The sequence below is a fragment of the Pinus tabuliformis genome, chromosome 8, assembly GCF_031772625.1.
Source record: "Pinus tabuliformis cultivar Carrire ecotype Pingquan chromosome 8, CPIR1, whole genome shotgun sequence".
Taxonomy (NCBI): Eukaryota; Viridiplantae; Streptophyta; class Pinopsida; order Pinales; family Pinaceae; genus Pinus; species Pinus tabuliformis.
In genome coordinates this window covers 952295851-952320257 of record NC_142294.1, presented here as the reverse complement: position 1 = coordinate 952320257, position 24407 = coordinate 952295851, and positions in this window count along the sequence as shown.

Here is a 24407-nt window from a genome sequence, read left to right as displayed (position 1 = left end):
AGATAAGTACTCTAATCGGGTTGAATCAGATGCAAAGGATCCTGCAGTATCCTAAAGATCACTGCTTTAACTTCTTGTAGCGCTTTGTCAATACATTTAAACCCATCTTCAAAGTTGAACATCATTATGAACCCTTTGCAAAAAATATCTCACTCTCTTATGCCATGGCAGAGCTTTGTCTCCAAGTACCAGTTCATCAGGATGACATCCAGGGTGTGACAAAACATGTGCACCCATTCAGGTTGGGGCTTCACTCCATAGGCCTTAGCCCATTTGGCCAAGTGTTTGCAAGGATGAACCTTCCCATCATATTTTTCCATCACTCATACCTTTAGCTTCCCAAAGCATGTTCTCATCATCCTCCTATACTCGCGCCAATATTCAAAACTACCCTTGTGTGTACCCCACCATCTCACAGGCGTAGTGCAAAGTGCCCAGTCCAATGCCTGGAAGTGCTTCTTCTCTAGTACTTCCCTATCAAATGCATCCAAAAATACATCCACATCATTCAAGCCATCATAAGTGACCAGATTTCTTTCCTCTGACGACACACAACGTAGCGACCGGGTCATCATTTTACAGCTCAGTGTAGTTACTTCATGTAGTTGATTCTACCAGTTCTCTAATTCTTCATCTGAGTTTCGGGTGCAGGAACTCTCATGATCCCATGTAATTTTTCCATCCACTGACAGATTCACCCAATCTTGGTCTTGCACTGTTATCTTATATATGCAGTCCAATTGTCATTGCTTTCGTAACCATAGATTGGTTCAGTATAGCACGATCCTTTTGCAGGATCCAGGGGTACTATTACATGAAGCGATTTCTTTTAAAATATCATATTTCGCTTCTTTAGGTTGATTACCCCATTCATGTCAGTAGCCCAATCAATGCCAAGGAGCATAGGGTAGGGGTTGTTGTCATCCACAATTTCTATTACTTCAAAATTAGCCAATGCGCTCATGCCTTCAATATCTACAGTTACTCCCTGCAACCGTCCCATGGGGATGACCTTATGTTGATTTGCCATCCTAGGGACCACTACAGCATAGGTCTCCCCATCTGCTCCCAAGTCTGCTTTGGCAAAATGGTTGTGTCTGACCCCAAATCCAAAATAACTTGATCCATTTCATATTCTCCTATACGCGCATGAGTCTCATCTCACGTCCCTTTCTTTCCTTATTCTTACCAATCTTCCATACCACGCGCGGTTCACCTAGAGTGTTTCTGGAACATCTATTTATAATTTCCTATAACCCGTTCACATCCTCGCTATCACACAATAACTTCATGCAAGTCTCTAGAATGGTCGTAAGCATAGAAGGGTCCATTTCGTGAATAGGTTTATCCCTACTCCCTGAGGTAGAGACCTGAGTGAGGCTCTTCTTTTATTCCATGAACATTTCATGTGCGTGCTCCAAATAAAATTCAACCTCCTTCTCTGGAGCTTTGCAAACCCACGCGATGTCTGCAGGTTATTTCCCCTTATCTTCACCCATTCAAATTCCACTTTGGAGTACTATATTCACATTTAGATCTTCTTCGTGAGGCTTAGCCCTCATCATCTGCATGTTCTAATTCGGTTGCAGAGGTAGCACCCCTTTGTTTCATATCCTTGCTATCAATGTAGGGCATTCCTTAATCTCATGATCAAACTGAGTACAATATTTGCACAACAGACGCATTGGGTTAGTGCATTCGTAGGCATACTGTCCTAGTCCTCCACAATTGTAATAGATCAGTTGTCCCCAACCTCTACTAGTTCCTCCTCTGCCTCGGCCTCTTCCACGCCCTTGAAAGCCTATCTGTGCCATCCCAGCTCCCTGGTTAGGAGGTCGCGTTTATGCCTGAACTCTATAGGTGGGTTTTCTATCCATCATCAATTCATAACTTCATCAAGTGAAGGTGGAGGTGATGTAGGTGAAGGTGGTAGTCACAGGAACCCTTTTTTTATCAACTGAACTGCACTTCGCGAAGAAGCATATGCTACTCCCTCTTCGTCACTTAAAGGAGGTGAAATAAGTGGGATATATTTAGGACCCTTTCTCCCTTTGCCCCTGTAAGTATTTCCACTTCACGTAGCTCTGAACATCAAGGTAGCTGCATAACCCACTTTTCACACAATAACATCTTAATCCAAGTATTTAAAGACTTCAAGTACTTACCTCGTGGACCTATGAAAAAGTGTCACTCCACCGTGCTATAACTAACTGAGGTATCGAATGTGAATTCAGTCACAAATGCACCTACGATACACTTGAGCCAATGATCGATAGTGCAGGTGACCTTATCCTCAGAGGCTTCTAGTCTCTACAGTAACTCCGGGGTCCAGACAATAGGACCGTCAAGCCTCCACCTTCCTTGGCTATTCGCTTGCTTCGCGATCCACTCGTACAACTCAACTTAAAAGGAACAAAAAAAATATCGTGTGTTTCTGTATATAGGTACCTGTCTAGCCACTGCTCCTTCGCCAGTCGTGAATTTATGTTCTCCTATGCCACGAATTCATGGATCTTCCTATCCAACCAGCCTTCGATCTCTTTCTTAGTTGGATTCCAGTTATATGACATCACACATCTCTCATGTAGATTCCCGATCCTAGCAATGGAACCATTTGTTGGCTTTGTGGGCCCTCACCCAGGTTCAGCGTTAGTCAACCAAACAAATCCCTACACTACTGGCCCTCTCAGCACCAGCCCGTGAAGTGGGGACCGAAGTCTCATCCGAAGTAGTATGGGGGGATGCTGGAACCAATTTTCACACCCTGAAATGGTCGTGATTTTGGTCTATACCCCCTGCTCCTGCCTTCACGTAGGTCACTAAGCCTTAGGTCTTATTGATCTACCATCTATCCCGCCCTTTAGTACCTCCGAGAATGTGTACGATTGACCTTCGCGTAACCCTAACTAGCGTTTCAGGTACTTTCACACTTCTATGAAAATGTATTATATAGGTTCTCAAGTTATATCAAGTGTTTTATTTATTCTACCAATTAATTATAGTTATCTTTGCGTAAACTGATATTCTTACTTGCGTTCAATTAACAGAGATAATCACATATATTCGCGCATCAAATAAACATTGTAATATAAACCCAGATTGTAATTCACTATAATTTGATGCCTTAACAGAGAATAAATACATAGTAATTGAAGAATAATCCTCTTTATTGATATCTCCAATTTAATACAGACTCTATCCACCCTGCGCACACAGTTGTAGGGGTTTGTGCACTTAGTTGTGGACTTCTACCCTAGGCCTCTGCGCACTTATTTGCAGAGCTTCTAACTACGATAAGACTTTCGCTCTTAGCCCTTCACGGACTCATCAAACACTTTTTCTTAACTAATAACTCTTTTTTTCTTCTCCTTAGAGCTTACTTAGCTCCTTTTTATACAATCCCATGGTCTGCAAACCATGGGTAGATCTTTACATTCGACTTGACACTTTACAAAATAAGGGCAGACAACCCTTTATGACTCTTGACACCTTTGCACTCCGCGACCACAAAATGTGGAGACTTTACAACTCTATTACAAAATTATCCCAAAACATGGGCTTTTAGCCCCGAAACTGCTCTTGGGGGAACTTGTTCCCAACACTATTGATCAACTTAAATTTGATAATAACCCCCTAATTAGAATTTACTACAAAATACCCCTTGGTATGTTCCAAGTGTTCAGGAAGACTCTACTCAGCCACGGGTGAACTATGTGGCATTGAGTCCTTAATGTTAAATTTCTTCCGAGAAGGATCCGTCGAACTATTATTTTCCTTCTCGACACTTGGTCCAGGAAGTTGACCGAGTGATTTCTTCTATGGGGATATGGGATCCCTTCATTCCCTCTTTTGATCCTTTTAGTTCTCATGATTTCTTGGAATTTGAGTTGCCTTCACAGGAGGAATGTTGGGAAGGGGATCCCCCAAGGAAAATTTTGGGGCTAAAAACCCAAGTTTTGGGTCAAGTTTTGTAATAAAGTTGTAAAGTCTCCACATTTTGTGGTCGCGGAGTGTGAAAGTGTCATCATTCATAAAGGGTTGTCTGCACTTATTTTGTAAAGTGTAAAGTCAGTTGTAAATATCTACCCATGATTTGTGGACCATGGGATTGTATAAAAAGAGCTAAGTATGTAAGCTCTAAGTAGTCATAAGTTTTTGGGAGTAGAAGACAAGGCTTGGAGTCATGGTAGAGAAGTCTAAGTTTCAGGTCTTAGCGTAGGTAGAGGCCTGTAGTTGAGTGTGTAGAGGCATAGGGTAGAAATTCGTATCTAAGTGTGTGAACCCCTGCAGCTGTGTGCGTAGGGTGGATAGAGTCTATAATAATCTAAAGATATCAATAAAGATAAGTATTCCGCAATTACTATGTATTTATTTCTTGTTAATACATCTTGTCATATTGTGTATGGATTTCATTTACAATGCTTATGTGATGCGCGAATGTATGTAATTATGTTGGTTAATTGAACGCAAGTAAGAATATATGCTTATGTGGTGCTAACTATGATTGTTTAGTAAGATAAGTAAAACACTTAAGATAACTTGGAAACTTGTACAATACGCTATCATAGCAGTGCGAAAGTACCTGGACCACAGATTAGCATTGCACGAAGGTCAATCATACTCCTTCGCGAAGGTACTGAAGGGAGGAATAAAGGGCTACATTGACAGAGACCGAGAGCTTAGCGACCTGCGCGAAAGCAGGAATAGAGGGTATAAACTGACATCACGACCATATTAGGGTGCAGAAAATTGGTTCCAGCATCCCCCCATACTAATTCGAGTGAGACTTTGTTCTGCGATCCACGGGATGATGCCGAAAGGGCTAGTAGTGTAGGGATTTGTTTGGCTAACTAACACTAAACCTCGGTTAGGCCCCACGTAGCCAACAAATGGTTCCATTTCTGGGACCGGAATATGCATAAGATATGTGTAACGTCGTATCACTAGAATCCAACTAAGAAAGAGATCGAAGATTGGTTGGATAGGAAGATTCATGAATTTGCAGTGTAGGAGAAGAGAAATCCCTGACTGACAAAGAAATAGTGGCTAGATAGGTACATATATACAGAAATTCACAAGATCTTTTTCTGTTCCTTTCCAGTTGAACTATACGAGTGGATCGCGAAGCTAGCAGATAGCCAAAGAAGGTGGAGACTTGACGGTCCTATTGTCTAGACCCCGGAGTTAGTACAGAGACTAGAAGCCTCTGAGGATAAAATTTCTCATGCTCTCAATCATTGGCTCGGTCGCATCATAGGAGGATTTGTGACTGAATTCACGGTCGATACCTTAGTTAGTTACAGTAAGGTGGAGCGAAGCTTTTTCAAAGGTTCACAACGTAAGTACTTGAAGTCTTTGAACACCTTAATTAAGATGTTATTGAGCAAAAAATGGGTTATGCAACTACCTTGATGTTCAAAGCTAGGTGAAGTGGAAAGACTTACAGTAATGAAGGAAGGAAGGGTCCTGAATATAGTCCATTGATTTCATCTCCATTAGGTGACGAAGAGGGAGTAGCACAAGCTTCTCTGCAAAGTGCAATTTAGTTGATAAGACAAAGATTCCCATGACTGCCACCTCCAACCACACCACCTCTAACCTCACCCGTACCACCACCACCTCCACCACAGTTCAGCATGGAAAATTCAGTGAAGTTGCCTTTGTTTAAAGACTTGGGAAATGAGGACCTGGACCAGTTTTGGTTCATTGTGAAAGATGTATGGGAAGCTCAGGGAATTACAAATGATCACATGAAGAAGGCAACATTGGTTAGTGCTTCATAGGATCACATACTAACCTGGTACATCAAGTACTCTAATGATAACCCAAACGCTGGAGTGGCCGACATTCAGACCGTGCTAAATAAGGAATTTAGTAGGCCTAAATCTGAGGCACAATTAATTATGGGGTTCAAGGAAATTGTGATGAAACTAGGCGATACACCTTGGGAATTGGATCAAAGGTTGAAGTGTAAAATACATGAAGCTAATATGAACTTAACAAATGGGAAGCACCGCGAGTGGTTCATGGCTTCGCTCCTGCCACACCTAAGGGTTACGCTGTCACAACAAAATATAATGACTCAAGAAGAGGCCTTGGATATTGCAATGAGACTGCATGAAACACTGATGCAAGATCTGAATCTAGGGGTTCAGCAAATCCATGCACAATTGCAAAATCTTTTCCTTGAAATGCATTGTCTGAAGGTGGACAGAACAATTCGACTACAGGTGCGTGAAGAGGTATGGTGCCTGAAATGTAAAGGTTAGGCGCATGACGAAGACCATTTCCTGGTCTTTGCAAACTATATTTCAAGAGGAGGACCAATGCCTTTGAGGTCAGAGGCCCAAGCAAGACAAAGTGCAGGGCCTGCGTTGTGGTGCGCTATATGTCAGGTAGCAGGAAAACACATGACGGATAACTGTCATTTGCTGCAGAAGTTTGTACAAACACCGCAACAAATATTTTGCAACTTCTGCAGATTGGTAGGAGATGATGAGCACAACTGCATAAGTTATGAATTAACGATGGAAAGAACACCCACCTATAGGGTTCAGGCAGAAATGTGGCCCCCTGACCAGAGTGCAGGGATGGCACGAACAGGCTTTTAGGGGCACGGACGAAGCCAAGACAGAGGAGGACCTGGCAAAGGTTAGGGATAGTGAATCTGCTACAATGGGGGAGGACCAAGACACTATGCTAATGGTTGCACTAACCCTACACATTTGTCATGCAAATATTGTAGTCTGTTTGATCATGAAATGGAGGACTGTCCTACGCTGTCCTGGAGGACTGTCCTATGGAGGACTGTCCTAGGACTGGAGGAGGGTGAATTTGATTTGAAGTGTGCACGCGAAATGTTCATGCAAGCAAAGAAGAGCTTCGCTAAGGCCTCCACCTTAGGGAGAGAGTATAAGCCTGATTAGGAGATAGACCCTTCTATGCTTACGCCCTTTCTAGAAACCCGCATGAAGTTGTTGCGCAATATCAAGGCTGTGAAGGGATTACGGGAGCTTATAAATAGATGTGCCAGAAACACTTTGAGTGAACTACAGGTGGTACGAAATATTGGTAAGCATAAACCAAGGATAGGATGAGAGATGAGACTAACTGCGCAGATAGGAGAATATGAAATGGACTAGGTTCTTTTGGATTTGGGGTCAGATACAAAAGTCCTACCAAAGCAGACTTGGGAGCAGATGGGAAGACCCGCGCTGTAGTGGTTTCCGATTCAGTTAAGGATGGAAAATCAGCATAGGATCATCCCCATGGGGTGGCTGCAAGGGGTGACTGTAGATATTGAAGGCGTTAGCGCATTGGCTGACTTTGAAGTAATAGAAATTATGGATGACAACAACCCCTACCCTGTGCTCCTTCGCATTGATTGGGCTACTGACATGAACGGGTTAATCAACCTAAGAAGCGGAATATGAGATTTGAAAATAAATCGCTTCGCATAATAGTACCCCTATATCTTACTGAAGGATTGCGTTATGCTAAACCGGTCCACGATTATGAGAGTGATTATGACTTGGCCTGTATATATAAGATAACAACGCAAGACCAAGATTGGGTGAATATGATAGGAGATGGATGAATTACATGGGATCGCAAGAGTTCCTACACCTCAGACTCTGATGAAGAATTAGAGCACTAGAAAAATCGGCTACATGAAGTAACCACGCTAAGTTGTAACATGATGACCCAGTCACTACATTGTGCGTCGTCATAGTTAAGAGATCTGCCCACTTATGATGGCCTGGATGATGTAGATGTTTTGTTGGATGCATTTGAGATGAAGGCACGAGAAAAGAAGCGCTTCCAGACTCTGGACTGGGCACTACATGCTATGCCTGCAAGGTGGTGGGGTAAGCACAAGAGTAGCTTTGATGATTGGCGTGAGTGTAGGAGAATGATGCGAACAAGATTTGGGAAGCCGAAGGTGAGAATGATAGACAAATATGATGGAAAGGATGATCCACACACAAACTTAGCCAAATGGGCTTAGGCTTATGGAGTGAAGCCCCAACTAGAATGGGTGCACTTGTAATGTCATACCTTGGATGTCATCCTGATGAACTGGTACTAGGAAATAGAGCTCTGCCATGGTACAGGTGAATGGGATATTCTGCGCAAAGGTTTCATAATGACATTCAGTTTTGAAGATGGGTTTGACTATATTGACAAAGCACTACAAGAGGTGAAAGCAACAATCTTTAGGATACCATAGGATCCTTTGGACTTGATTCAACCCGATTGGACCACTTAGTTGAGCCACGCATTGGAATGCTATAACATGACTGCTAAAGAAAAATATGAGGATCCGTGAAATATTAACATCCCTGAAACAGAGGATCACCATGAGGTTGGGGGACCACGGATTGAGAATCTTGATATAATCTCGCCACTGAAAATGAAACAACTAAATATTGGTCTGGATGTGAAGCTCAAATTCACGAAGAATGGAGATTAATGGGATGGCACAACGATGGATAAGGTCATTGAATTGCTCCATGAATACTAGGATTTGTTCCCTACCAAGTTTATGGATCTAAAAGGGATAATAGGAGACCTGGGCATTATGAAGATCACGTTAAAACCCAACGGGAAACCGGCTAAGCAAAGTTCTACTTAGAGCTAGACAAGATGCTCGCGGCAGACATCATTGAGCCCGTAGAAGAATCTGATTGGGTAAACCCAATGGTGGTATAGGAAAAGAACTAGAAAGATTAAATAATGATATGCGTAGATCTCCAGAAGTTGAATGACGCTTGTGTACATGATCATTTCCCAACTCTGTTCACTGATGAGGTATTAGATAGTGTAGGTGGCTAGGAAGCATATTCCTTCACTGATGGATTCTCTGGCTACCATTAGATCAAAATTGCATCAAAGGATAGAAGCAAGACGACCTTCACAACTGAGTGGGGATGTTTTCAGTACACTGTAATGCATTTCGGATTGAAGAATGCGCCTGTGATTGTTTCTCTCATAGTCATTGCTATGTTCAAGGAATTTATTCATAAGTTTCTGGAGGTGTACTTTGATGACTGGAGTATGTTTGGCTGGTAAAATGCCATGTGGAGAGTTTGTGCCTGATGCTAAATACCTATCGAAGGTACCATATCGTGCTCAATCTGAAGAAGTGCTTGTTTTGTGTTCGTTTTGGGACTCTTTTGGGTCATGTGGTTTGTAGATAGGGACTAATTTGTAGATCCCGCAAAGATTGCAGTGATACTTAACCTGGAAGCGTCGAGGAGTGCAAAACAATTACATGCAACCTTAGGACACACTGGGTATTACAGGAAGTTTATCAAGGGCTATGCCCAGATGACCGCACCTATGGAGAAGCTATTGAAAAAGGATGTCACATTCTGTTGGAATAAGGACTGTAAGAAAAGCTTCGATGTATTGAAGGAAAAGATGGTCATCGCGCTGATTTTAGTCTTCCCAGATTGGAAGAAGGAGTTTCATGTACATGTTGACATGCCATGTATAGCACTGGGAGCAGTGCTGACACAAGCTGGTAGAGGAGAATTGGATCATCCTATAGTGTTCACAAGAAAAAGCTTACCCAAGGATGAGAAGTACTATTCCACCACCAAGCACGAGGGGTTAGCCATGGTATAAACGCTCCAAAATTTTAGACACTATTTGCAAGGTGGACATTTTAGGATGTACATGGATCATTCCATGCTGAAATACCTAGTCAATAAACCTGTGTTGGGGGGGATAATATGCAGGTGGTTGTTATTATTCCAGGAGTATGATTTTGAAGTCATTGTGAAGCCTAGATGATTGAACGAAGGACCAGACCATCTGTTGCGCATCAAAATAGGGGAATATCCCACTAATTTGGAGGAATTGACGGAAGCACAGTTATTTGTTGTGCGCATCGCAGATGGTAATTTTGAAGATAACATACACTTCCTAATGACAAGAACTGCCCCGGAAGGTTACATCGTCTAGTAGGAGTTAGTGGTGCACACAACAGACTTTTCTGTCATTGTTGGGCATCTATACAAAATGGGGTATGATGAAATATTGTGATGATATGTACCGAATTTTTAAAGAAGCAGTATCCTTGTGGACACTCATGGGGGCATCACGGGAGGTCATTATGCAGGAAGAGCAATTGCACAGAAGATTCTACGTGCAGGGTTGTGGTGGCCTACCCTGCATCAGGATTCAAAAGCTTATTGCAAGGCATGTGATGCATGTCAAAGGATGGGCATGCCATCATAGAGGGATGAGATACCTTTGAATCTGCAGATGACATTACAACCCTTTGAGAAATGGGTGATAGATTTTGTGGGACACATTCAACCCCAAGGGAAGAAGATGGGAGCATGGTACATTATCACCGCGACAAAGTATTTGACTTGATGGGCAGATGCACAGCCTGTGAAGGATTTCATAGGTGCAACTACTGCAAAGTTCCTCTTTGAGTATGTACTGACGTGATTCGGGTGTCCAAAGATTTTGATGAGTGATTGCAGTGTGCACTTTCTGAATGAGATGATCATCACGTTGACGGAGGAATTCCAGGTATATCACCAAAAGAGCATGCCTTATCACCCGCAAGCTAATGGGATGGTGGAAGCATTCAATAAGGTGCTATAAACCTCATTGACCAAGGTTTGCAATGCTCAGTGAAGTGATTGGGACCTATGCATACCCGCAGTACTATCAGCCTATCGGACGACATGCAAGAAGTTGACTAGACAAACACCCTTTAGGCTTGTCTATGGCGTTGAAGCAATAATTCCCATGGAATACATTATGCCTAGTTTGCGCATAGCGGAACTCACGGGTTTGATGGATTGTGGAGACATGGAATAGAGAGTGCAGGTGGCTAAGCTTGAGGAAGAGAGATTTATAGCTGGATTTCACCAACAAGTCCAAAAGCAGCGCGAAAGATCATGGCATGGTCGACACATTAAGTTGTGCACCTTTAAGGTAAATGACCTGGTTTTGTTATATGACAGCAAGTTTGATAAATTTCTATGGGAAATTCGGAATTCACTGTTTAGGGCCCTATGTCATTAAGGAAATTACCAATGGTGGAGCAATTTAGTTGGTTAAATTGAATGGAGATCCTTTACCAGGAAAGGTGAATGGAAGCCAATTGAATCCATACACTGGTGGTCTGGCCATGTGACTATATGAGGGTAGCACAGTCTTAGAACTCCAGGCAGCTGAAAGAAGGCGCAGGACTATAAACTACACTGACTAGGTTGGGGAGCTGCGCGATTGGAGGATTGTGCGAAGCAAGAAAGTGTCACAGGGTTCGTGATGGCATGAAGGGAGCTGCGCTACGTAGGGATAAATCACACAGGTCAGCCAGAAAGTGACCATTAAAGTCACAGTTCATGATTTGATGGTAGAAATGCAGCCAAATGGAGCAAGCGACCAACATTTAAGACATAATTTATGGGTTAGATCCTTGAAAATATGTCGCCAATCCAGCATTAATGAAATGAATGTGGGGGGAATGGTCGGATTTGAATTAAAAATGCCCTATAAATTACAAGTGGCTACCCAGTGAAAAACACTTGGAATTTTGAGAATTGAGTTGTTGAGCTCTCAGGCGCACATGAACTAAGAATTCTTCGAAGCTCTGATAGCGAGTTCAGCATTTGAGCAATTACTAGAGGTGACATGAGAATACCATTATGTTGACACCTTACGAGGTTATGGACACCGAATTAGTGACAGTCGAGGAGGCCATGTTGGAAGTTGTTATGGAGGTAGAGGAAGCTCCTCCAATGGTTGCCGAAGTATTAGTGGAAGTTCCCAAATCACCATGGATGCCAAGATCAAAACCGACCCCAACCAAGGAGAGCATGAAGGATAAGAAAGGAAAGCAACTCACAATACCAGTGCATGCCTCACCAAGAAGAAACCCACCAAAGGACAAGCCCACCACATAGGAAAAGGACAAAGCAATCAATCTGGAACCATAGGAGGAAGGAATTGAAGACATCTCGATGGACGATTAGGATGTGGGGATAGACGTGGAGGAAGTTGAAGTCTAGAGTGTTGACCCTGTCACTCGCTTGCCTGAGTATGTCCCTCCACGCAAGGGAAAGACCAAGGTGTGAAAAGATATCGACGAAAGCAAGGTCCCCTTGCAAACCCCTCTCCTACCGGATGAGATTGTTTTTGAAGGACCGCACATGGGGCGGGTTCCTCTGTTAAATCTCGAACACTAGAACTTACCTAACCATGAGAAGTTACGAAACTTAGTGACAGAGTAGCGGATGTGCTGAATTACTGATACAACCACTAGGATGACGAAATTAGAGCCGCAAAAGTGGCCCAGTGGAGTAGACAACGCAGGTTCGCTAAACCTGCTATGGGTGCCCCACTACAACCGCACCCTGATTATAGTATTGGTCATCAAGAAGCTACTATGCTTGGTGCATGATGGGTGTATGTGGCTGGAGGAGCCAATACCCATGACCAAAAGATTGATCCACAAGATCACACGGCTGCCCTATACAGGTGAAAATCCGGCCATGATGTTTGGCGGAAATGGTGGCAAGCAAGCCCTCGTGGAGGCCATGAAGGAGAAATTTAAGCTTGTGAAGAAGCCATGGAGATATGCCATATCAAGTATTAGTGACCCTGCAGTAAAGGTGGCCATGCAGATTTTGGTTGGGAAGGTGATGAGGAAGTGTCGTGCCAATGAGGTGCCTGCACCTATCATCGCACTAGCAGCCCAGTGCGCTGAACGAGTCCAATTCAATTGGGTGCACTATCTTTGCGATGAGTTCCTTGCAAACTTCCATGAGGCACAGGAGCTCAGCAGGACATTCCACTATGCGTGGCTCTTGTTGTCTATTGTGCTGGTAGCATGGGAGCTGCCAGAGGATAGTCAATTCCCATCAATCATGCCCGACTTACCAGAAGCCGTGAAGTACGCGTCGTTATGGGTGACCAAGGATGCACAATGCATCAAGGAAAACAAGATATTCTTGATCTTGATGGAGATGAACATCTGCATGGCTATTAATTGCAAACCGCAGTTGTCTCCTACTGTGTTTGCCAACCTACAAGGCTATGCGGAGTTCAAGGCATATTTTCACCATGTGTTGATTAGGACGTGGAAGGACCCTGCGTAGACATGGTACGACATGCCTTACCGGGCAATGGATGATGCAATTGATGCCATGATTGATCGTTGGCCAGCCGAATGGCACACTACATCAGACTTGGCAGTGGGAGAAAGCAAGTTCGTTGTGCAGTGCAAGAAGGAGAAGGCCAAGCTCAAGATGGTGTAGCAGGTCGAGAAGAGGAAGAAGGGGGTCACTGACAAGGCCCAGGTGGAGTGCGATGTCACTCAGCAGAAAAAAGAAGCAAACAGGTGGAACAGAGCAGGGCTCTGACAAAGGCGCGAGGTCCTTTGCCCGAGACAGAGGAAGAGATGGACGAGAAGACATAGCAGCACAATGCAGACCCACAAGAGATGTCCGCCCACATCAAGTGTCCAAGGGAGCAAGAGAAAGCAGGGTCGAGGAAGAAATGCAAGGCCACTAAGATATCGTTGGAACCAATCACCCTCACAGAGGGTGACTTGCACAACATTAGAGACACAGTGCGGGATGTCACCATGGAGGGCCTACAACAGTTTGAGCAGTAGTAGCAACTAATATTGGGAGCCATCCAGACAGGTCTGTAGGAGCTATAGACCCATGCATCTACACATCACAGGCTGGCACAATGTCCACCAGCCTTGCTATCAGCACTTTAGAAGCTACCGAGATGTTGTGCGTGAAGGTCTCCAGCGCGATAGTGCTACCCGATGGAGCACTGACAATGGAGAATGAAGCTGACAGGCCCATTGTCAACACCCTCAAGGGAGTGGGGTTGAATTTTCTCCCTGGTGAGGTGCTCCACCTATGCCAGGATGGAGTGATCGTGGAGCTCAGGGCCCCTGAGCACCATGCCCTACAAGTGATTAACAAGTAGAGGATTAATAATGAACAAATGGCCCTACAGAGAGACTCTTTCATCGCTATCATGACCGAGGTAGCCTACCAGAACAAGCATATAATTCAGGTCATGGAGGAGGCATTCCGAATGGTCCCATAGTTGGCCATTCCGGAGGAAGAACCAGCCGAGGTGCATGTCCGCAACCTGGCTACAGGGGTGTGCAACACTCGCACGTAGATGGCTAGGGTTCAACTGGAGTTGAACCTACAGATCACCGAACTACAGTTGAAAGCCCAACCTTCAACACCACCAGAAGTAAAGGAGAAGCATGCAACAGATGTCACAAAAGCAATAGCAGTGGTCGACAGTGCAGTAGCAAACTACACACAACTTTTTAAACATTTGTTCAAGGTATTGACAAGCTTGTATGAGGATCCTAATGTACAACTGCTAGAGAGAGAAGCGTGAGAACTACAACAGTGCTATGACGAGGTCAAAGGCATAGTGTGAACCGTCACACTGACAACGAGACTGACAAAGCTATAGGAGGCCAAGCAGTTGAAAGAATAGGTAGATGCGGCACAGCACAAGGAGGCAGTGTTGAAGGCTCGACTGAAGCCTTGGTTGGATGAGGCTTATGCGGTTACAACATATATTGAAGGAAATCTTCTGACTCTACAGGAAACTTAGCAAAAGTTTCAAGTTGATAGTTCAGGAGCAGTGACCAAGCAGATGGTTGAAGAAGCAAAGAAAGCAATTGCACAGTGCACTGCCAAGGTTGTGGTCATACAGGTTGAGCTTGGAGGTCTTCATGCTAAGATCTTTGCACCCACAGAATGACTCGAGGGTGAGTCACGATGTTTGTGTTGGGGGCCTATTGGGAACGAGATCCCCCAAGGACATTTTTGGGGCTAAAATCCCATATTTTGGTTCAAGTTTTGTAATAAAGTTGTAAAGTCTCCGCATTTTGTGGCCATGGAGCGCGAAGGTGTCATGAGTCATAAAGGGTTTTTCACCCTTAATTTCTGAAGTGTAAATTTGGTTGTAAAGATCTACCCATGGTCCACGGACCATGGGACTGTATAAAAAGAGCTAAGTAAGTAAGCTCTAAGTAGTCATAAGTTTTGGGAGTAGAGGACAAGGCTTGGAGTCTTGGTAGAGAAGTCTAAGTTTTGGGGCTTAGCGTAGGTAGAGGCTTTGCAACTGAGTGCATAGAGGCCTAGGGTAGAAGTATGCAGCTAAGTGCGTAGACCCCTATAGCTGTGTGCGCAGGGTGGATAGAGTCTGTAATAATCTGAAGATATCAATAAATAGAAGTATTCTGAAATTCATGTGTATTTATTTCTATTAATACATCTTGTCATATTATGTATGGATTTCATTTACAATGCTTATATGATGCACGAATGTATGTAATTATGTTGGTTAATTGAAATCAGGTAAGAATATATGTTTACGCGTTGCTAACTGTGATTGTTTAGTAAGATAAGTAAAACACTTAAGATAACTTGGGAACCTATACAATACGTTGTCATATTAGCATGAAAGTACCTGGACCACAGGTTAGGGCTACGCAAAGGTCAATTATACTCCTTTGTGGAGGTATTGAAGGGCGGAATAAAGGGCTAGACTGATAGAGCCTGAGAGCTTAGCGACCTGCACGAAAGCAGGAACAGATGGTATAAACTGACATCACGACCATCTCAGGGTGCAAAAACTTTCTTCCAGCATCCCCCAACATTGCTTTGGGTGAGACTTCGGTCCGCGCTCCACGGGCTGATGCCGAAAGGGCCAATATTGTAGGGATTTGTTTGGCTAACTAACACTGAACCTGGGTTAGGCCCCATGTAGCCAACAAGGAACTTTTTGAAGCCATGAGTTTTAACTACCAAAGGAGTCCTTGGCTTGTGCCCCGTGAGGGGTTTTTCCTAAAGAACTATCATGTGTAAGCCACAAGGATGCATGGTTCCTTGTGCCATATTGTACATATAAGGTACACATGTTCAAGTTTTGTATTATGTAGCACAAAATTTTATCTGAAGTTTATATATGGGATGTATTAACTTCTTGTCTAGTGTTACTAATTATGTCTACAAAACTTGGAAGATTTCTCCTTTAGACATTTTTATGGTTGATCCGCTCTGATAGGTATTGGTTCTCGAAATTGGCATATAGGTTAGGCTTTTCACCTGCATTGTGCATTTATCAGTTTCCTTTCCCATTTTGGCCTTAGGATCAACCCCACCAAGATATGACGCAAAACCTTCTCATTGCTTAGAAGTGTCATGACTTGTGTGGTAGAGCCTACCTTATCATGGGCACCCTAGATAGTACCTTGTTGTCACTTGTCACCCATATTGAAATTTTGTTCTTAAGCTTGGGAGTCCTCTTTATTCACACCATGACTTTGCAATGAAGCCTCATTCCTCTACTTCTTCGCTATTTTTCTGGCTTTATAACCTAGAGGCTCCTTTGCGTTGAGTTGTACTACTGCATTGCATGTTGACCATTTGTACCTTTTGGCCTTAAGACATCCTCACTTGGACTCATATTTAAGCTACCTTTTGACCATGTATTTTGAAAAATAAACCTTACAATCACTTAGCCTCTACAACTTGACACCCTTTTACCCATGGAAGGAACATTCCTTTGAGTGTCACTGACCAGTTTCATTCCTTTCATTGAGCATAGGAATGTTCTCCTCCCAGGAACTAGCGCATTTGTATTTGGACACTCATTCTTTCCACTATACCATAGGAATTATTTTATTCCTTTTCAAGATTTATAAATATGAAAAAGACAAAAAAATTACATATTCCAAAAAGAGCGAGAACAAGACATTACTTCCATGATTGATGGCAACTAGATTCAGTTGTGTCGCCCTTGAACAAAGCACTCAAAATTAAGTCTTTCCTCCATTGGGATGGGCTTCAGTTTGACTTAGGAGAGCCTTAACATTGTTATTGAGTCAATACTACTCCGGTTGGTTATCTCTTCCAATCATATGGAGAGTTTGTGCCTCTTGCATGATAAAGTTATACAAAGTTATCATATGGTTTCATATTGTCACATTTGATTCATGCTCTTGTTCAAGGGAAGTAAACCTGAGTCGACTTCTCTACGGTGTCCCTTGACCTATTTTTAGTTGGCCATCCCTAGTTGTCAGAGTCATGTTCATTATCACATCAACTATTTGGTCCTTTGCTCATGATGGTTTGAGAAGGTCTCCATTGACTTCTTACTGGCAGGTCTTTCTCTTATTGACTACGAAAAATTATTCTGAGAGAGGATCTAGAGCTCCACCCTCTCTCTATTTTCATTAATGATAGGTCACCTTGTGCTCAACATTGATCAGTATCATGTGTCTTTGACAGAGTGGTTTCCCTTGTGTTCGACATCATCTTTCATTATCACACATTGGGATTCATGCAGTACCTTGGTTTCCATTTGACCTTATTGGTGGATTCCTCACCTCTGTGTTAGCTTTCATTATTGGTTGTTTTAGAGGGTTTCTATCATGCGCTAGCTACATCTTGTGTATGATGGAAACGTGCTTCAGTTGGGTTACTACATCTTTCTTCATCTGATTCCTTCCACATTATTGGCCTAAGGGTTACACTCGTGCTAGATTGATGAGGGATGCCTTAATGCCTTCCTTCCAGCAGATACTTTTCCCATCAACTTCAACTCATCACTTTGGGAACAAGGTCTAGACTCCATTTGCCAGTACCTTAGGGTTTTCAATCATCAGTGGCAGACTCCTTCGCTGTTGTTAGCACCTAAATCTACCTTAGGCTGAAGGAAGGAAAAAATTAGGGTAACCACAAACCACGCTCAGTGTGGTAGCTAGCCCTACCAGAGCAGGAGAGGGCTCTCTCTGAGTCACGTTCAGTGAATAGATAATCGAAAATGGTCTAAGATGACTTACAATGCAATATTTACCTTAGGTTAGTAAGTGAATAGGGATTCTAGAAACAATTTTCATGAATGACCGAGCTTCTGGGATGTTATGGGACCGGTGCTTAACAAAGAAAAGAGAATTTAATACAAAGGCACAGATTATTCCGTGAGGCAAGGTAGGTGCAGAATGTAACAATTTAGATTGAGGTACTACGACATGAATAGATTGTTGAAGAAAGTGAAAAGGGCACAGTGACATGAATCCTTTTCAACAGAAGAATAACACTGAACATGAAATTTTCCCACAAGCAGAGCAATAAAATTGAATTCTACCTAATCTCACTCAAACAATTTCACTAGAAATGAACATGAATTGAATTATGAAACATAACGAAATACATATGAAAACATAAGAGACACATTTGCTACACTCACAACCACAAGAATCTCATGAAATAGAGCCGCTACCTTTCATTAATTCTCTATCAAAAATACATAGTGAAGAAACAAAGTTTCTTTCCCACAGTCTCCCAGAAGTTACAAGCCAACCAACCCTTTGCAAATAACTTGCATACAATATATAGAATGTGTGAGGAAGAGATAGAATGCCCAAGGATTGGGGAGTTACTCGAATCATTGCGAAATGGAGATGGAGAGCCAACCATCAGCTACAGGTGCAGCGTTGCAAACATGACATTTGGCTTTGGGTGATCGTTTGCCTTCCTTCGCCACTTGGATAGAAGCCAATGTGGAGAAAAAACTCTTTAAATGCCGCCTTTGGTGCCAAAAAACTGAAGTGTAGATGAGCGGGCCCACTTGGAGAAGTCACGACCCGAAATTTCGCGAAACGGAAGCAAATTGGAAATTTTTTCCTTCGTGCACTGCGCCATTTTCTCTGTGCATCGCGCCACTTTGGGGCCTATTTTGGGGCACTTGCAGGTGTCCAAAATGTGCCCAAGTGGGCTTGATGGAAAGCCTGTCTTGTATACTTTCTAACCCAACTAGAATTTTCAACTTTGGTGCTCATTTTCCCCTCCAAATCTCCATTCTCCCAAGACCGCTTTCTGTGTGTCAAAAAAGTGGTAGAGAGGCCATTTTTGGGTGTTTTTTGACCTTTAGGAGACCCAGATCTTGCCCAAATATCTTTCCCAGACACCAGTAGTTGTAATTTTCCATGCTGAATCCAAATCTGCAACCCATTTCTCAATTGGAGCCCTAGAATTTTAGCGTCGCGCCAATGACGCGGCGCATAGGGAGGAAATCCCTGTTTTTTACCCAAAAAATTACCAAGTGACCAACATTTCCCCAAATTTTTTGAAATTTGAGCTGGATGTTCCCTATGAAGTGCTATGCTGTGCCAAGGAAGCCTCATCCAAGATTCGAAGTTGATCTTGCTCCTTTGCCTCCTTTGCCTCTTTTGTTGCTTTGCTCAATCTCGCCTTTAGGCTCCTGATTTTTGCTTTGGAGCTCATGTTTTGGGCCATGTAGTGGTGAGTCATACGCCTCAGCATGTCTTTTTCCCTCTTATCCTTATCCAACTGCTACTCCAAGTGGACGTTCATTTTCTCTAAAACATACTCCCGGTCCTCATCTCTTTGCTCCATAGGTCTGCCTTGTGCTGCCATTATGTGTTGCCGGTTTTCCTTGATCAGTTGTAACTCTATCTCAGATAGCTATTCCTCAAGTTGTTTGTTCCTCTGCTCCAGATATTTCATGTTCCACATATCCCTCTCCAAGTCAAGGGATAAGTTCTCAATCACCAATTTCTGCTCCTGAATGATCTCTCCAAGCTCTGCATTTGTAGGTTCTGCATCTGTCTCATCATCCTGAAGGAGAACGAATTTAGTCTCTCGTTCACCTGATGGCTCACCTGAAGGCCCCTCATCATGCACTAGCTCCTTGCCTCTGCCCTGTTCCTGTGATTCTGACGTCGGAAGCGAGGCCCCTTCCACCTTGGGTGGCTACAAATAAGGATCTACTGCCTTTCTGATAGATGATGTATACTGACATAGTGGTAGTCTCATGTCGCTCATATTGATGTGATGGGCCCCCTACCTCATGCTTTGCCTCTGAAACCACCTGTGGAGCGCTGAAGAAGTCAAGGGAGATGAAGTCCTCCCAAGCAATACCCTGAAATCCCAACTGATGGTCCACCAAAATCCGGATAAGGGAAAAGTGATACACACTGTTGAGCTGCTGTCGAGGGGTCTTGTGCTGCATGAAATTTCTCATCCTCTCTATGTTCACACAGATGAAAAATGGGAGGCTCATCATCTGCACCCTGGTAAAGTGCATGAGAAACCTGATGTGATAGGCATAAAGGTGAGAAAACCTCCCCTCACAACTGAAGTACTTCATGATCAATTTCATGAGCGGGGCATACTCGTCTTTCAAAAATCTCAATGGAAAAACTCTCGTGAGGTGGCTCAAACAACTTTCTTTGATGTAAGGCTCATAATGATGCCTCTCTACCTTTTTCTTCTTATGCCACTGCTCTCCAATGTTTGTTATGCCTGTTGCCACTGATATGGTTTCGGGTGTCAATGTGAAAGTGACCCCAGCCAAGAGAGACTGTCCTCCATGTAGGTGCAGCGCAAAAAGATGGGCCAACTCATGATGAAATTTGACATTTGCCACCCTCTGACAAAATTCGAAACATGCGAAGTGCTAGAAACAAGACATAGCAAGAGAGCATGCCTCCAACTCGGTGAGGGTGTTTGTCTCATCTCTAAGATTTCTGCCACTCCTGTGATGTCTCCTTTGGGCCCTTTCTCCTGAGGCTGTGTCACTGTGAGTCCCCTCCTCATATTTTGATGAAACCTCAGATGCCATGGCTGCTGTTTGTACCCTGAGTTTTATGCTACCCTTGAATTCCAACGAAGCTGGTAGTTGCTCTGAAAATCTGCCACCAAGGGGACAATGAAATAGGGAGTATTAGGAGGGGAATGATGAAATGGGAATAGGGGTTAAAGGGAGAGATTTGTCAAGGATTTGGGAGTAGTTTGGGTATAGTGTTGATGGGGTAGGGTTTTGAAACATATTAGCAGCAATGTCACTATAGCATAAACCCTAGGATCATGATTTCTTTGTTTCTCTTTCTTTGCTTTATAAAAATGTTTGCATTTGATTTATACCCCTTCAACCATGCTATCCCTTTCAAGTTTGATGCAAGAATGGAGGTAGGTTGCCTACCTTTCAAATTTGATGAGCATCCGAAAATGTTTGGGCAAATTAATTGTGTTCTGGTCTTTATATCTTTGTGCGTCGCGCGTAATGCCCAGTGCGCCGCGCGCTGGGTATGCGCTGCGCTAGTGGCGGATTTACACAGTGGACGGGCTCTGTGTGCGCCGTGCCAATGAGTGCGCCACACTCCTTGGTGTGTGTGCCGCGTGCCCTGAAATCACCCTAAGTCACTCCTAATATTTTGACTCTTTGACTCTTCGACCATGCACCCCTCTCCCACAGCTTGGCTTGCACAATGAGCTGGTCTTGTGGTGACTTTGAGTTGACCAAATAGTGGAGGAATAGGGATAGGGTTATGATAGTGATTTAGGGTGGGGTTTTAGGGAAAATGATCAAGGGGAGATGGGAAAAATGAGAGGTGAGGGGAAAACGGTGATTGGAGTGAAACCTTGGCACTAAAAACACGATTTTGCAACCCCAACCATCGTTTTCTTGGTGATTTTCTTATGGTCGACCTTATGCTTTTGGGTGACATTCAAACATCTTATGAACACCATATCATTGAAAAAATTGATGAACCGGTGATGTCATAATGCCTACCTCTTGAATTGATGGCGTTCACCAAAATTTTGAGTGCTTTGGAAATGATTTCTGGCCCCTGGTCTATGTGTGTCGCGCACAAATCCCAGTGTGGCACGCACTGGGTATGCACCGTGCCTGTGTAAAGCTTCAATGGTGGGCTGGCTACATGTGCGTCGCGCCCGGTGAGTGCGCCGCGCTCCTGGGTATCTGCGCCGCGAGCTCTAAAACCTACTCCCACTCACTCAAACTCTCCAATCTCACCTTCACGCCTTTGCAATGTCTTCTCCAAGTCTTGTAGCAGCACAATGCCTTTGATTTGGGTCAAAACATGTATTTATAGCCTTGGAGGAGATGGGTTTAATTTTTGCTTCCTTGAAAACCCCTTTTTCTAATGTTGTGTTTTGCACATTTTCACTGATTTTTTAAACACACTGATTTTCACTTTCCCTTTGACATTTTGGCTCAAATGATGAAATTTTTGGCCCATCTTTGCAGGGACTGTATGACAGAGCATTTGGCCATGTAAACCATAACTTTCTCTGAAAAGTCAACTGGTGATTTTTTGGAAAATTTTATCATAAATGACCTTGTTTGACTTTTCTTCAAAACAGAGTTTTGAAGAAGAGTCGAAGTCTATCCACGTGACGATGAAGCTCTCTGAACCATAGCTGTGTAAGGCCTCCCTCTAGCCTGCATGTCTTACTGGGCATGTTTCAAAGACCAAATTGATGAATTCCTAGACCCAAACATAGAAAATGACTCTGTCCTGTAAAGGACCAGACCTTGACTGTCATGGACTTTGGTGATTGTTGACAAAAGACCTAAGCCAGCAGGAGCCAGACATGAGGGAAAATGATTAGCATGACTTTCTCCATCAGATCATGGCATGCCCCTAGTGAAATGCAGCTGAGTGAATGGAGCGGGACACCTAAAATTGAAATGCACAAAGAGTTTTGATCTCTGACGGAGGGCTGACTAGACCGACTCTAACATTGGCTCCAATGGGGGATGGTAGCTCCTTGGAGGTGCCAAGAACAACAGATCTCTGGAGGAGCTACACAGTGCCTTTTTTCCATTGGGCTATGGAGTCATCATTTCGATAAACATCACAGGACTCTGACTTATTTATGAAACTGAAATGACCAAGAAATTGGCTCTACTTGACATTGAAATAACTCAAAAACTAACTTTACAGACAGAAACCAAACTGAAAATAAAAATGGTATTTACAATGACAGTGGAAGTAGCGTTAATAGATCAATAGTGATACTGCTTGAGTAGCCGACCATTGATCGGCCCTCCAGGAAAATCTTCCCCGTTCATTTCCTTCAGAAGAAAGGCATTCTGACCCCTATATGCTGCAATCTTGAAAGGACCTTTCCATAGATTTTCAAACTTTATGTGCTTGCCTTTCTCTTCATTCCTTGCATCCCACTTCAGCACCACATCATCCAACCGAAATTTATCTACTTTTGCTTTTCTGTCATAGATTTTCTTTATCTTCTCCTGCAACTTGGATGTGTTCTTAAAAACTTCTTCTCTTGTTTGCTGCAAGTGGATCATTTGATTCAACCTTCTCTGCATGGGATCTTCTTCACTGCCGGCCTCCTGAAGAAGTCTGACCACTGGGGCAGCAAGCGAGGCGGGGAATACTGTGTCAATTCCATAAACAAGCTCAAACAATGACATACCAATAGACTTTTTCTAACTGATCCAATCTGCCCAAAGCGCATGGACCAACCTCTTATTCCAACTCTTTTTATTTATTTCTAGTAGCTTCTTGATGATGTTGACCAAGGATTGATTCGAAGATTCTGCCAATCCATTGCCTTGCAGATGATAGGCAGTTGAATGACCCAAGATTATGTGATATTTATGACAAAATTCTACCATCCTTTTCGATTTGAAAGTTGTTGCATTATTAGTGATTAATTTGTTTGGACAACCAAAGCGAGACAAGATGTTATTTTTGAGAAATGAAATGATTACCGTGTCTGTAGCTTGTCTGGTGGGAGCTGCCTCGATCCATTTCGTGAAATAGTCTGTCGCTGTAAGGATCCATCTATGCTGTCTGGAAGAGGTGGGATGAATTTCCCCAATGAAATCCAACCCCCACTGTTGGAAAGGAGTGCTCACCTCAATAGGCTTAAGTGGCAAAGGCTGTAATTTCGGTTTCCCTTCGAAAATATGACATTTATGACAGCGCTTGACCATCTTATACACATCAGCAAACAAAGTAGGCCAGTAGTACCCTGCTCTCAAAATTTTGTTCGTTGTTGACTTCCAAAAAAGATGACCACCACACTCTCCTCTGTGGAAATGCTCCATGACTTTCTTTGCCTCCTCTTCCACCAAACAATTTAACAAAATGCCACCGGGATCTTTCCAATACAGTGCAGAATTCAAAATACAAAACTTGGTAGCCTTCAATTTGAGTGTTCTCGCTTTGTTTCTAGTCATGCCGGGCGGTGGTGACATATTTTTCAGCACATATATTATATCTGAATACCATGGGGACAAAGAAAACATTTCGGATGCCTGAATTGACATTCCTTCCTCATTCTCATTGGATATGGCAACAATAAGATTTATGTCCAAGGCATGCAAGTTTTATTCAGCCAAGTTTGATTCGGCCATTAGCTTCGCCAACCCCTGTCCTTTGACTAGATTTGTGGGCTTTATTTCCACATCATATTCCAGCAAGGCTGCAATCCATTTGCCTCTTCTCCCTTCCAGATCGGTCTGCACTAAAACATCCTTTACAGTAGTATTAGGAACATAGGTGAAAATGTGAGAATGTAGGA